This window comes from Myotis yumanensis, unplaced genomic scaffold, assembly GCF_028538775.1.
Source record: "Myotis yumanensis isolate MYYU_CA2020_CCGP unplaced genomic scaffold, mMyoYum1.0.hap1 SCAF_19, whole genome shotgun sequence".
Taxonomy (NCBI): Eukaryota; Metazoa; Chordata; class Mammalia; order Chiroptera; family Vespertilionidae; genus Myotis; species Myotis yumanensis.
The window spans coordinates 13,687,354-13,703,234 of record NW_027223770.1 but is presented as its reverse complement, the minus strand read 5'-3'; the positions used below and the strand labels follow the sequence as shown (position 1 = coordinate 13,703,234).

Genomic DNA, 15,881 nt, shown 5'->3' with positions numbered 1-15,881 from the left:
TGGGTTTCTCTGTTAATCACAGCCCCAGTGGGATGGGCATGATGCCAGGAAGTGTAGCAGGAGGCTGAGTGGCCCCTGTCTCCCCAAGGACCCTCTGAATGGTGCAAGGTGTGCCCTGCTGACACCTCAGTCTGCCAGAGTTTACTGTGGTGGTGGCTTTCATAGAGTGGTGATGGCTTGTAAGAATGCACCCAGTCACTCTTCTCCATCCAGTCCAGGCTCCCAGTCCCCAGCCCAGTGATCTGCCCCCGACCCACTGGGTGCCGTCTCTGTAGGAGGCTCAGCCGACCAGCTCTGTGGATCCTCACTGAGTGCCCAGTGTGGGGGCCTGGCCCAGTCAGTGCTCAGGGGGTGGTGAGAGCCCTTGGATCTCCAGATGCCTGCGTGTCCTGTGCCAAGGGCTGTGCGACAGAGGAGAGGTGCGAGGAACCCCCTCTTGTCTATTCCCCAGGACATCAGTTGCTGGAGGCTCACAGCTGGGCTGGTGGGAGCTGGGGATCCGCTGCCACTTGGCTGCGTTGGAGGACAAAGGTCCAGCCAAGCGTCTTGGTGGCCAGACTGGTAGGCTTGCAGGGGCTCTGAATCGGGTTAAAGAAGCTCAGGCTGCCGAGCTGGTGTGGCTCAGTAGTTGAGCATCGACCTATGAACCAGGAGGTCAGGGTTCGATTCCCATTCAGGGCACATGCCCGGGTTGCAGGCTCGATCCCCAGTAGGGGGTGTGTAGGAGGCGGCTGATCAATGTTTCTCTCTCACCATTTTTAAAAATATATTTTATTGATTTTTTTATAGAGAGGAAGGGGGAGAGGGATAGAAAGTTAGAAACATCAGTGAGAGAGAAACATTGATCAGCTGCCTCCTGCACACCCCCCACTGGGTTGTGCCCACAACCAAGGTACATGCCCTTGACCGGAATCGAACCGGGGACCTTTCAGTCTGCAGGCCGATTCCCTATCCACTGAGCCAAACCAGTTAGGGGTCTCTCACCATTGATGTTTCTATCCCTCTCCCTTCCTCTCTGAAATCAATCATATATATATATATATATATATATATATATATATATATATATATAATTTACTTATTTTTTTCATTTCCATTTGCCTGGAAGATGTTTTTTCATCCTTTCACTTTCAGTCTGTGTTGAGCTCCTTGTTTTGAGGTGGGTCTCTTTTTTTATTTTTTTAAAAATATATTTATTGATTTCAGAGAGGAAGGGAGGAGAGATAGAAACATCAATGGCGAGAGAGAATCGTTGATCGGCTGCCTCCTGTACACCCCCTACTGGGGATCGAACCTGAAACCCAGGCATGTGCCCTTGGCCGGAATCGAACCTGGGACCCTTCAGTCCTCACTCAGGCTGATGCTCTAACCATTGAACAAAACTGGCTAGAGCTCAGCTCGGCTTTTGTGGTTGAGCGAGACTGCACTTCTGGCCCCCAGCCAGGGTTTCTTGAGGTTTTGATGTGTTTTTTAGCCATTGGTATGAGTCTTGATGCATTAAAGAGTGAATTCTTCCCTTGTCTGCCTGCCTGCTGCAAGTTTTTTTCAGCCTTTTAATTTTAGTTTGTGATGGTTTACATATTCAGACATTTTTCATATTTTGTGGTGAAGTCTACTGAGTTTTTTTTTCTTTTTTACTTGTTTCATTGTTCTATGCATTGTCCTCCCCAGCATGTAGCCAGATAAATTCACATCAGTCTTTTCCGGTGGCTCTTTCTAGTTTAGTGTTTACACTCAAGATTTCATTCGTCTAGAATTTACTTGGACATAAATGTGAGGTGAGGATTTAACTTTTTTTATACAGTTGTATCTGAGCTGTTTCTTTTTTATTTATTTTGAGAGCATGTTTATTAAAGCTGGGGACAGCAAAACAAGGAAGGGCTTAGGGTAGAAGAAGCAACAAGAAAGAGCGGTAGGGCAGCCATAGCTCTCAGGAAACATTATGGGGAAGAAGTGAGCCAAGGCGGGGCTGCTGTCAGCTGGCTGGAGAGCCAGAGAAAAGGGGGCCTTGGGGACAGGTTCAGGGGGCTCGCCTGGGATGAGCTGCTGCTGCCCATTGCTCCCCTGGTTGCACGTCTTGTGGGATCCCTTAGCGTTTAGGAGATGCACGAATTTGGGGGAAGGAGAAGGAGAAGGGGAAGGCGCAGGCATGCTCCGGGGAGGGGGAGTGTGCTGAACTGTGTCTTTTTGTTGTTGTTAATCCTCACCCGAGGATATTTTTTCCACTGATTTTTAGGGAGAGTTGAAGAGAGAGAGAAAGATAGAAATATCGATGTGAGAGAAACATATCAACTGGTTGCCTCCTGCAGCCCCGACCGACCAGCGCCTGGACCGGAGAGGAACCTGCAACCGAGGTACATGCCCTTGACTGAAATGGAATCCGGGACCCTTTGGTCCGCAGGCTGACACTCCATCCACTGAGCCAAACTGGCTAGGGCTGCTCAGCTGTGTCTTGTCTGTCACCAGAAATTGGAAATGTCACATAATGTGTCCTTGGGTTTGTGGTGCCCTTGGCCAGAGCCCAGTGGATTGTTAAGAAGATCCGGTCAGGGCCTCCCGTGATCAGCCCTTGTTCTCAGAAGCCCATCCCTCTGTATGTTTAGCTACAGGGACATGTTGGGTCCACTCTGTTGGGACCTCCTCCCTCTTTGGAATCATAGGCTCGCACTGCTGGAGCCCGCTGGCCCTCCCTCTGTGGGTTTGTGTCACGTGCTGTCCCATACACACCTCGCCTGCTCTGTTTTCCCTGTATCTTGGGCTCGAAGCCCCTCTGAGCACCCTTCATTACTGAGAACAGGTCTCTGCCATGGTGGGGCCCCCTCAGAAACCCCAAAGGTGACCGGCTTCCTTTATGGACATCCAGGCTTTGAGTGCTATGTGCTACCTGTGGCATGGGACAGCCCAGAACCACCTGCAAGGAGCGGCATGGGTCTCCTGATGACAGTTTGTGGGCTTTCACATGTGGTGTCCCTTACCCAGGCGGCTTTGTCATGCTGGGGGAGTGAACTGGCCTCTTTCTCAAGGGTCCTGAGCCTGGCATCCTCATGCCCGCAGTGGGTGGCACCACCTGGCCAGGGGCTCACGTGTCCTGTTTGTGTCTCAGCCTCATGGCTGGTAGGGGTGTGGTGGCTGGCCAATCTGCCTGCCACGCAAGGATCTTGCCTACATGGCTGGAAAGCCTGGTTCAGGCCGGCCGGCTGCCCTCTCACCTGTGGGCTGTCCTAAGCCAGGCATCCAGGGGCCTCTGTGATTGGACTTGTGGGTCCTTCCCCAGGTGGGCTCTGTTAGAGTCGCCGAAGGAGGAGCGCATGAGGCCGAAAGTGGTAAAGAATTATAAGTTTATTAGGTCATCTGGCGAGACCAGATAGGCTGAGCCCCAAAATGGTGCCTGCACCCAGGGCAGGGGAGTCAGATATTTTAAAGGACTCTAGGCGGGCTTCTTCAGTGGGGAATTCTCTGGGTGGGTCTAGATCCTGGGCAATCTGGAGGGGAAAGTTACTGGTCTTAGCAAATGGAATGTGGTCTAAGCGAAAGGGAATGTCAGACCTAAAATTACTTAAAGGTCAGTTTCCCAGGGGAGGGGGCATCGATTCAATTATTTGATCAGACCTTACGGGCTCAATGTGAGAAACAGGCGCCAACACCACAGCCCTGAGTCCCTTTCCACCCCCAGGACCCCTGCAATCTCAGGTGAGGCAGAAGGAAGGACACTTATGCGGCAGGATTGGGTTCAGACCCTGGCTCTTGCCCCACAGGCCGCAGGAAGGGCTCCGTGCCGGCCACTGCAGTTGTGATGTGAGTGCCATGCCAGCTTCCGGCTGCACCATCCCTCACTCCGGGTGATTCACAGCCAGTGGTGTGGAGGGTGCAGTGGGGCCAGCTTAGTGCGGCCGGGCAGCCCCTGCCAGCCCTCAGTGGCTGTTGTGGTGTGTTTACCCTCACTCCCCAGCCCCATCACTCTCCTCCCAGAGCATCCCCTGCCCCTCTGCCCTTCTGGGGCCTCTCACTGTCACTCTGGCCAGAGTCAGCCTAGGGCTCTTCCCTGACTTGTTCCCTTCTTGTACTGTCCTTGGGGGAGCTGCCCGAGAAGCCCCTGGACCATCAGGCTGCTGAGGGGCCTCCGTTCCCCCCGGCCCTGGGTGCCCTGCCCAGCATGACTCTCAGCTGGAGCACCGGGAGTCATCAGCTCTGTTTCTCTTGCCCACAGGGAAGGCATCCTGGTTGGGGCAGCCAGAGGCACCCCACCCCCGTGGCGCATCTTGCCAGGTTGATGTTTGCAGTTGATGAGTTTGGTATTTCGAATGTGCCTTTAGTTAAACTTTTTCTTTTCAAAATATTTCACTCTCCTGAAAACCTAATTAGGCCATTCATTCGTCTGAATGTACTTGCTGCTCTCTGCATTTTGTGAGATAATGAGGCTGTGGAGATGCTGCCAAACCCATCCTGGGGGTAGGGGGAGGCTCTTGCTCTGTGCCCTGGAGGGAAAGGTGCCCCTGTGGCCTTTCCTGGCCTGTGGGATCTGGGCCCCAGATCGGGGATGGGGAGTGGGGGGCACCAAGTGTATAGATGGGGAAACAGGCCTGGGCCACTGAAGGGTCTGGGGTGGCAGAGGTGGAGGGGTCTCAGCCCCGGTGAGGCCCACCCTTCACAAATCATCTCCTGTCACCTCTTGTCACACCCCCCTACCTCCCCATCATCTCCTGTCACCCCAGGCCCTGGGTCAAGGCCATGGCCTCAGTGATGCCACGGAGGTGCCTCCTAAATCCCCTGGGCCAGGCTCCCCTGAGGGGCTGAAAGCCAGGGAGAGGCCACAGGACCAACCCACAGATGCTAAACGACAGTGGCACCAGAGCCTTTTTAATAAATTATAAGCCAATATGTGCTTTTCTATAGAAAATGTAGAAAATAAACCAGAAAAGGGAAAAAAAATAATGGCTGTCACACCCCTGCATCCTGGCCCTGGCGGTCCTTCTAGGCTCCTAGGGAGGTGGTTTCTGCATGTGCAAGTTTAAGCTGCTGGGCTTGGGACTCCCCTTCCCCTCACCAGCATCTTCTGTGTTGATCCTTTGCCAACACAAGAGAGTGGGTGCCCCTCACTGTGCTGGCCCTACCACGCCTCTCCTCTGACCACCTGGCTATTCCCTGCCCGCTCCCCACCACAGCCTCAGGCCCAGCGGGGGCCTTGCCTCTTGGGCCTCCCAGCATGGGCATGAGAGATTATGATGGGGAAACTGAGGCTCAACAAGCAGAGTGGTGGTGGGGGAGGGGGAGTGGCTCCCAGGCCTGCCCCAGACAAGTACATCTTCCATTTCCATCTTCTTGCTAACTGTTCTCTGGCCTTTGTTTCTGCAGAAACCTATTGTTTGTGATGAGACTAATTTAGAATATTTGAATTTGAAGAAATAATTCCAGACGTTTATTTGCCAAATCTTTGTAACAGGGGCATTAGTTAATTTTTAATTAAGCCTTTATGCTTGCAGTCTGTCTTTGCAGAACCAGGACTTCCAGAGGTTTAGTGTTGCTAGGGGTGGAGGTGTGTGATGCCCCAGGATGCAGTGCGGGGAAGGAGGCCATCTGTGACCTGTGACAAAGGCAGTGGCTGCGTACCCTGGAGGAACACTGGGCCCAGCATGCAGGTTGACATGTCCTCTTGCTCCTGGTTATCCTCCCCTACCCTGACCCAACCTGTTCTGCTCTGTTAGCTCAGACTCCTCCCTCTGTCCCCACCAACTGATGGGCAAGAGGATGAACCTCAGGCCAGATTCATGGAGTCTGAAGACAGCACCTTGGGCAGGGGAAGGGGGCTGGGTGGGACCGGAGGAGTGTCTGCCATCCCCTCCCCTGAAGCTGGTGGCGGGCTGCTTTGGCCAGGGCAGGGGAAGCTCCTGAGCTGGGTCTGGTTCTCTTGCCCCAACAGCCCCCATGAGATGCTTCCCCGTCACCTTCAGGATAAGCCAGACCTGGTCCCTGCGATAGCACCAGCCTCACTCCTTGCCACACCCACCTTCAGCATCAGCAGGCTCTGCCTGGGCGAGGTCTCTGTGCCCACTCCCCCCTCGTGCCATTCTAGACACAGAGGCACTCGCTTCAAGTCGGTGTACTTCTGAGCCCTTAGGAGCCCCAAGGCATATCTTCTAATATTTCTTCAGTTTCTTGAAAAAATTGGCCTCTGTGTACAGTACATGCTCTGACTCTTCAGGGCAGCCCAGGCATGGGAGTCACAGGGCTCTGTTCACTGGGCACTATACTCCAGCTGCTCATCCTTTCTTCCTTCATGCAGCAGAAATTAATTGAGCGCCGCTGCATGCCAGGTGCTGTGCTGGTTGCCACTCAGCTCGGGCCTGTAATTCAGTAGAAGCTGAGGTGATGGCTGTCCCCGCCCACCTGCACCTTCAGTTCCATGTGAGGCAGTAGGGGAAAGGTTAGATTTGTTGTGTCTGCCTTGTCCATACAGAGGCTTAAGAGCTGAGGGAGGCATAGCAGTAACTTCACATTGTGATCCTAGCTAGGGGCAGAGATTAATTTTCTCTGTCTTCCTTCAGTCCTGCTAGGTTCATAGGTTAATTTTCTCTATTAGAATTTTTTCCATTTCTGGCACATGAAAGGTAGTCAGTGAGAGATGCATTGGTTATTTCAATGAGAATCTTGGTTTGGGGACTTAGATGCCTGTGTGCTCATTAATTTTAGATTTATCCATATTATTTTTTTATTTTTTAATTATGAAAGTAATTAAGGCTATGAATTTACCTCTGAGAACAGCTTTAGCTATAACCCATATTTTTATTTCCAGCTTTATTGAGATGTAATTAATATATAATACTGTGTAAGTTTATGGTATATAATGTTACAATTTGATACATATATATTGTGAAATGTTTACAACAATAAGATTCATTAACCCATCCCTTCACCTCACATTATTATTATTGTTCTGTTGTTGTTGCAGTGAGAACATTAAAGTTCTTCTCTCATCGCAACTTTTAAGTAAAGTAAGTCCTCACAACATTACTAATAAGTTCTTGGAACTGTGGCAAAATGACGTATCATGAAACCAATTTTATCACAGGTTAATTTTTATAAACGAGTTAAGTTCCTTTGGCATCTCATCAATGTTATAACGAAATGATGTTGAACGAAATGATGTTATTAAAGACCTGCTGTATATAATACAATGTTATTAACTATAGTCATCATGCTGTATATTAGATCCTCAGAATTTAGTCATCTTATAACTGACAGTTGGTACACTTTGACCAGCATCTCCCCATTTCCCCTCTGGCAGCCACCATTCTACGATTCATACATGTTTATGTATGACATGTGAATATATTTTTTCACTGTTTCTAAATAGTAAGCTCTATATGCTTAAATTGTTATCTTTTTTTATTGATTGATTTTTTTTTAGTAGGGGAGAGAGAGAGAGAAACATTGATTTGTTGTTCCACTTATTTATACATTTATTGGTTGCTTTTTAAATTTTTTTTATTGATTTCAGAGCGGAAGGGAGAGGGAGAGAGAGATAGAAACATCAATGATGGGAGAGAATCATTGATTGGCTGCCTCCTGCAAGCCCCACACTGGGGATGGAGCCCACAGCTCAGGCATGTGCCCTCGACCGGAATCGAACCAGGGATCCTTCAGTCCGCAGGCTGACACTCTATCCACTGAGCCAAACCTGTGAGGGCTATTGGTTGCTTTTTGTATGTGCTCTGACCAGGAATCAAACTCGCAACCTTGGCGTATTGGGACAACACTCTAACCAACTTACCTACCAGCCAGGCCCCTTCTTTTGGCTCTTAAAGCCATAGTCCAGGATCCTGGTGAGCCATGTTTGCTGCCTCCTGGGAAAGATTGACCATGCAAACAGCAACGTGACTTTGGAAATCCAGGAACTTCACCCTGAAGTCTGCTTCCGGTGATCTCAGAGCTAGGTTAACCCTTTTAAAGATCTCGACTTAAGGAGGTGAAGTTTCCTGTTTGTTTTTAATAAGGCTGTCAGCTATTTTTTACCCAAAAGAGTGTCTGCCATGTGGGAGGTGATGAGTGGGCAGCGGATGCTGCAGCTGACATCCATGAATATCCGGACCATGTCCAGGGCTGTGGGCAGCCTGGTGGAGAGCGTGAACCTAGACCTCTGTGTGGCCTGGGACGCCAGCCTAGGCAGGCCTCCTTCCCACACTGCAGAGTGGACACCACATGTTTAAGAAGTCCGAGGAAATATCAACCTAATGAGAGTGAATCGTAAAATCCAGGGAATAGACATGTCCACAATTTTCTCAGCTTCGGCCTGGACAATGACAGCCCAGCGAGAGGCCTTCTCTGTTGAGGCAGTCTCTGACCTTTTCTTTGGGTCTCTTGTCTATTTTTTCTGCCTCAGAGAATCCCTGTTATGTCAAAACTTGGCCCAGGATTCGTTTTCCACATCTCCTGTCTTCCCTCTTTTATCAACTCTTTAATCATTTTCTGCTGGTTTGGAAGGACTGCCTCGAGTTTGCTTTCTGCTAACTCACTGTAACCTGGTTTTCTGCTCGGCCCTGCCTGCTGTTTGCTGCCTCTGCCATGTTTTCCTGTAAATCTCTACAGGGAACCTCCTCATTTATGATTGTTCCTTTTCATTATGGTCTGTTCTCAGTGCATCAGTTCAACACTGTCTTTCGCCATTTGAGAACACATGCCAGCTATTCCCTAATATCTGTGCTAATAATGAATGCGCTAAACATGTTTCAGCGTAAGGCCCTCGGGTCTCCTAAGGGCACAAGATCTGCCCGGGGTGTGGGGTGCTGCAGGAGGTCTGTGCACGCTGGGTGCTTCTGACCGGGGTCCGTGGCCCAGCCACCCCCATCTGTCACAGACAGACCTCAGTGTGGACCAGAGGCTTGGGGCTGCTTGCTGACTGTGTTGTCAGGAACAGGTCTGGCCTCTTGGTTGGGGGCAGCCTTGCCTGGTGTTCAGGACAGTAACAGGGTCTGCCCAGGACTGCTGATCCTCCCCAGGAGCCACGATGGCTAAGGAGCCATAGTTTTACCTTCCTCTCCTCACAAGGACTGTCAGGCCACCTACCACCCATTTTTTTAAAATACATTTTTATTGATTTCAGAGAGGAAGGGAGAGGGAGAGAGAGAGAGAGAAACATCAATGATGAGAGAGAATCATTGATTGGCTGCCTCCTGCACGCCCCCCATTGGGGATCGAGCCTGCAACCCAGGCATGTGCCCTTGACCGGAATAGAACCTGAGACCTTTCAGTCCGCAGGCCGACGCTCTATCCACTGAGCCACACCGGCCAGGGCACCACCCATTTTCTGGTGGGGCAGGAGCAGCTCCATAGGGCAGTTATGGCAAGCTCATTAGCAGCCACGCAGAGCAGATAGTATGCCTGCGTGTGTGTGCATGACTGTGTGGGTGGCTGCACGCAGGTGCTGCAGGTGAGTTTTAGGAAGTCCCAGAATCCTCAGCAAGCCTCTGCAGTGTTTCTTCCTCCTTGTGGCCAGCCACAGCCAAGCCTGGTTCCCAGCAGGCTCTCGTGGTATATTACATATGGGTGTGGGTTGGGGGAGCCAGACAGGGGCACTGCAGATCTTAAAGTCTGTGCTGGGTGGGGGTGGGGTGGAGCCCCCTGCCCAGTTCCACCGGCTTATTTGCATATGAAAAGCAGGACTTTGCTGTTGACTGGAGGTTGGTGGTGTCTGGACTTGTTGCCATGGGCACTCAGAGCTTCAGAGCAGCAGAGCTGGTTCCCAGGAGGAGGAGAGTGGTTGGGAGCAGCAATGCTGGCATTCAGCTCGGTTTCTGGGAGGGAAGGGCTGTCCCTGGGGGCCCCTGCGAGGAGCCAGAGCTGGCCAGAGGCCACCTGGGACTGTGGGCAAGAGCGGACCAGAGGGGACCTGGCCCTCTGACGCCGCAGGCCAGGAGCAAGGCTGGGAGTGCCTGGAACCTCCCTCCCCACCTCCGATCCATCGAGAATCAGGCAGCCACGGCCACGCTGCCTCTGCCACAGCAGCTGGAGGGTCTCGCTGACGGCAGTGCTGCTTGTAGGCCCTGCCCCTCTCACTGGGCTGTGAGCGCCTGCAGGTGAAGCCACATGGAGTTTCCCTGCCTGGGTCCCCAGGGCTGTTTCCTGATGAGGGAGTGAGGGCCCATTTCCCACACACCTCACTCTTCCCGGAGAACCTTCTTCTGGGGGCCCTGGGGGCTTCAGCTGAGCCCCAGGCCCCGTCTCCCCTTGGTTATGTTGGGGTCCCCACCCCACCTCCCTCCCGCCCAGGGCCATGGGAGGATTGACTGGGTATATTGCTGATGATGGTCCCCGCGGCACATCCAGCTGCCTGAAGTGTCAGCAGCTAGCAGGAATGCTGAGAGAGCTGGCCGGGTGGGTGGAGCAGGGGCCAACAGCGGGGTGCAGGGGACGGTTGCTGACTGGCAGGGGCACTAATGTGTCAGGGCCGCCCTCCCTGGCCTCTGTGTGGTTCTGCCCACAAAGGGAAGAATCTGTGGTGGGGCCATTACCGCCTCGTGCTGCCCCGGGGCCTGTGATCCCCCCACCCCAGGGGCTTAGTTAGCAAAGCTGCAGTGGGTCAGACTGAGGTCACTTGGGGAGGGCCAGCCCGGCAGGGGCCCAATGTGCAGGGGCACTGCCAAGTGCCTGGTCAGCAGCAGTCAGGGTGGGAGGGCCCCGTGGGCTAGGATGGGGAGGGGCTTTATGGCTAGGGCCACCTCCAGGGTGGAGGGGGGTCTGTTGGGGTGAGCCTCCCTGACTGTGGAGCTGGGGCACAGACAGGACAGACATGCTGGGGTGGGGGTGGGGGGGGGGTGGGGACTCTGCATGTGGTCCCTGTCACTGTGCCCTGGACCTACGTTGCCCTCACAGTCCCATCTCCCCAACTCTGGAGCAAGCCAGGCCACAGTGAGGGTCCCTTATCCAAGTCTGCTCCAGGCCACACAGCTTGGCTGGCAGAATTCTCAGGGCAGGCAGGCAGAGATGGGGGCCTCTACAGTGGGGGAAGCCAGGCTAGAGAATCAAGGGACCATGAACTGGGATGGACCAGACACTGTGGGCAGTCCCTTCAGCAGCCCTGGTCCCAGGCCTCCAATTATCTGCCAGCACCCAGGACTTCCGTGCCTGGTTCCCAGTGAGGCGGGAGCTCCCCTGCTGCCTGTGCCGTTTTCCATTTATCTAGGCAGAGTATGCTGCTTGTCAGAGGATGGCGGAGACAGTGGGAAGTCCCCCAGCCCCCAGCAGACAGCCACTTCCAGGTGCCCTGATGTTCATCCCAGGGACCCCTAACCCTCAGGCTCTCCTGTCCCAGCTTCCTTGGCTCTGTAATGGGGGGCAGGGGATTGAGGGACCCTGTCTCATCCCCCAGGGGCTGTAACCCCACTGCCCCTCAAAGAGGCTTTGTACCACCACAAAGAGGCTCTGTCCCTCCCGGAGAAGCCTGGGTGTTGCCATGGTGACAGAGGGGGCCTGGAAGAAGGGGGTCCACTGTGTGGGGGGAAAGAGGCATTCCAGGCAGAGGGCACCGGTGTGCACAGGCCAGTGGCTACTGTGGGTGATGGCTGCACTGCCAGGCTTCAGCCCTCGGCCTGGCCTGACAGCTGCCCGGCTGTGCCAGGTGGGGCCGTCAGAACATCTCACGGATCCCTTGTCCCCTCAGTAGAGGCTGGGCTCCCAGGCCCTGGTTGCTGTGGGGTCTGTCTGGGTTTGGTCCCAGCCTGGCTGTGAGCCTCAGTCCCTGTGATCATCCCAGAGTGCAGTTGGTTGGGTCGCTGAGCTGGCGCTCTTGTAACTGCACCCGCCACACACATTGCCCTGCTCCTCCTGAGATGGAAGGCTCTGGTGAGCAGGGCTCTACTGGAGGGGTTGGGGAGCCACACAGGGTGCCTTCCAGGCTGGGTGCCTGGTGGGGGAGGCAAAGGAGGCAGAGGGCCAGCTGGATCCCACACAGTGGGGCACCTTGGGGTTCAACCCCTCCCTTATGCCTCAGATTCCCCTCTCATGGCTGGAACTGGAGCGGGTGGGCTGCTGGTGCAGGTGGAGAGAGGACTGTGACTGCCAGCCCCCAGCCCTCTCTGCCTGGAGCCCCTGGCTGTTGCAGGGACCACAGAGAAGGTGGGTCCTCGCTGCCCATACCCACACTTGGAGCTTGAAAGGCTTAGCCCTCAGGCACATGCTGCAGCTGCAGTCTGGGTCAGGTGCAGGAGGGGCAGTGAGAGGGCTGCCCAGAACCCCAGCCTAGGACCTGGGGGACTGCTGTACATTTCCACACCACAAGTCCTCACAGAGAGGCGGGCCCCAGGGAACCAAGGAGACGTGAGGGGTGCCACAATGGCCACAGGGAACACAATCTGATCGGTCCCAGTGGGAATCTCAGGCCAGACCCTTCAGGGGCTCTGGCAGTGGCTCCCTGTAACTCAGGCCTCCCTCCCGGTGAGGAAGTGGGAGGGAGGCGGGGGTGGGGGACTGCAGCTGGGATGCTCACCTGCCCCTGCCTGTATTGCTGTGTCTGACCTGCAATCACCTGGCCACTCCCCAGCCCCACCCCTGGCCCAGGCTCTCAGCTCCTCCGATCTCAGGTTCCTTGAGCCCCAGGAATGTTCCTGCCTGGATCTGACCCTGAACTTACTGCATCATGCACCACCCGAACCCCCGCCCCTGCCCAACACACACACACACACACACACACACACACACACACACACAGTTCTGGATCACCTGCCAAATGGCCCCCCTACCCGGGTGCTGACCAGTGCCGGACCCAGGGTGCCCCATAAGCATAGGGCAAGAACCTCTTGGGAAGAACACCCCCAGATTGTCTCCCCGCATGTAGGAGTTGTCTTCCATGTGATCATGGGAGGTGTACTGCTGGTGGTCCAGGTGGACAGATAGTCTTAGGGCAGGAGGAGGTCACCGAAGGGCCACCCCCCCCTCCACCCTCACCCCCCATGGTGTATGGTCCAATGCAGTAGGAGCACCTCCTCTGCTGGGGAATCTAATTTCCGGGATGAATGCCATATGGGCTCTGCCAGCTCCATGAAAATCCTACTGCTTCCCTTGGGCAGGCACTGCCCAGGCCAATGGGGAGCTCAGTTCCCCAGCTTCTTCACCCACTTGGCTGCCAGCTGGGGCGGATGTCTGTTTTTCCCAATTCTTTCTTAGGGTCTGATGGTAGCAGAAGCTTGTGTTCCTTCCTAGAACATTGGCTCAGGACCAAGGGGCCTGAAGCTGCTGAGGCCAGAGACGAATTCCTTCCCGTCTTTTTTCTGTGGACGCGCTTAGGCACACAGTGGCTTCCACTCTCACTGCATCTTCTCCCTCAGGCCACATCCCTTGTTTATGACCTTTACCTACTTTGGGGTTTTGGTTTTTCTATTGATTTATAAGAGCACTTTATAGACAAAGGATATACTTTACCACAAGGACTTGATCCCAATGTGTCGATTGGCTTTGGGTTATCTTTATGTCTTTTTCTCCTACTTTCCAGTGTGGAAAATTACAAATGCACAGAAGTAGAGAGACTAGTGTGACGCATCTCCGCGTACCCTCACCAGCTCCCACCGTGAAGTCACAGTCTAGAAGTAAAGTCACTGTCTTTCGTCTGTAACGTTCTCTACATGTGCTACTGTGAATGGTGTCGCTTTTAAAAAAAACAGCCTATAACCAAAATACAGGGCTTTTATTTTTGATGTACGGCAATGTCTCATTCTCCCAAAATTAAGCTGCTTTGTCTTTTCTTTGGCAGTTTCTTTAAGGTTGAGAACAGCCTCCTCCCTCCCAGGCAGCCCAGGCCCTGCACTGACTATGAGTGACCCAGTGGTCCTGGCTGGGATGGATGGACGGACAGACGAGGACTCCCCCCTTGCGAACCCCATGCCCCGGCATCCTGTTCCAATGTTGTCCCCAGCCTTGGCACAGGGTGCGTCCCTGTAGGCTGACCAGAAGCTATCCCTGTGGCTGTAACCACAGCAGGGGGCGGCGGTAAAGGTGGGCCCCCACCAGGCTAGAGGTGTAGGGAGCAAGTCTTCCTGCTGGCAGTGCTGAGGGGACATGGGGCCCCCTGGCAGAGAGAGCTTCGGCACCACCAGACCTGGGTTCTGCTCTTCTGCTCCTGCTCGCACCCTTCCTCCCCATCCAGATGGGAGGGGAGTGGGGTGGGGAAGGAGGTTCAACCGGTGTTGAGTCCCCTCTCTCCGCTCATGGGGGACAGGGACAGCTGGCGGTAGACCGACAGATGGCCAGTGAGAGGTCAGGATCAGAGCCCAAGCCTCCTGCCTGCCTCCCCCTGCTGGCCTGACCCTTAGGAAATTCCTCTAATTCCTCAACCCAGATTGGACTCAGGCCCCATAATTTGATTTTCTGGAGCAGGGTTTGGCTGTACTCCCTGTGAGCAGGAATGTCTGGGTCAGCAGGAAGACGGCAAATGTGGGCTTAGGCCCTGACCGGTGGCGCTCAGTGGTTAGAGCGTTGGCCTGTGCACCAAAAGGTCGGGGGTTCAATTCCTGGTCAAGGTCACGTATCTGGGTTGTGGTTCGCACGCACCCCACCTCCAGTTGGGAGGCAACTAATCGATGTGTCTCTCCCACATTGTCTCTCTCTCCCACTCCCTCCCTCCTTCTTCCTCCTTCCTTTCCTCCCTCCTTCCCTCCCTCCCTTCCTCCCCCTAACCCTTCCAGTTTCTCTAAAAAAGCAATGGGGAAAAAAAAGTCCTCTGGTGAGGATTAACAACAGCAACAAAAATGTGGGCTTAGGTTTGGGGGGAAGGTTCAGCATCTCCCCCCAGTTCCTCTGATGGTGCCTTCGGTTTCCTGATGGAGTGCAGTGTCTACAGTTGTGCCCCAGAAGGCTCGGGGACAAGGCCCCTCCTCCCAGCGGTGTTTCAGAGCCTCATTCTTGCCCACCTGCCCACTCATTCATCTGCCCAACTGTCCATTTACTCATTCCTCCAGCCAGCCTCCACCCATCCTTTTACCTACTCACCAACTGCCCGTGTAGCCACCTACCCACCCATCCACTCATCTACCCCCATCCTCTCATACAATGACCTACTTATTCTGCAATCCACCCATCCGTTTACTCATTCCTTCATTTCCCCTTCCATCCAGCCTCTGTACTTCCATCCCTCCACCCACTCACCAGTCCATTCACCGGGGGTCACTCCTGGGTGTCCAAACCTGGACAGGCTTTCCCCAGTCGAGCACCTCCACTCCTGCCCTGAGACAGGCAAGCCTGTCTCTGGACGGCCTGTTTGTTCCTGTCTTCTTGCTACATCACCTCCAGGGGCAGGCAGGCGAGTGTGGTGAAAAGACACACGCAAAGGCGGTGCCTGGGGTCAGGGTGGGGATCATGATAGGTCTGCCCTGCAGGTAGTGCAGGGCCCTTCCCAGGTGAATGGCTGTGATGATGTCAGTCAGGGTGGCACCTCCCTGCCGGCCTCCAGAGCCTCCCGGGTCCTGGCAGGAGTGACTCTAGTGACTACCACTACCCAGGATCGGAGCTCCGCCCCAGGGCCAGCTGGGAAAACAGCTGGGAAAGTCTCCTGGTTGATGTTAAAAATTCATGCCCATTTTGCCTTTCATGTCATTACATATTTATTGTTTTAATATAAAAATAGCGTTTTGAGTTACCCTCAGAAAAGCCACCTCTGGGGTGCTAGCCTGGGTCACCTGTGCCCACCTGGGACTTAGGGAAGCTCCCATGTCAGGAGAGTGGGCCTGTGTCTTCCCCGCTTCCTAGATGTCCCCAGCCAGCAGTCTGCCTCCTGCGCATGCCAGGGCTGCTCTTGCGGCCACCAAGGCTGACAAGACTGCAGCCTGCAAGCTTCAGTGCCCTCCCTCACAGGCAGACAGAGGGGTGTACCCTCAGACTGGAGCAGGGGGCATGGGCCC

At 54.2% G+C, this 15,881-nt stretch overlaps 1 protein-coding gene across 4 annotated transcripts in view; it reads left to right on the top strand.

The window, feature by feature from the left end:
• The window catches only part of ARVCF (ARVCF delta catenin family member), a 44,535-nt gene that overhangs the window by 6,393 nt on the left and 22,261 nt on the right, over positions 1 to 15,881 (top strand). The gene's annotated exons all lie outside the window — the stretch shown is intronic.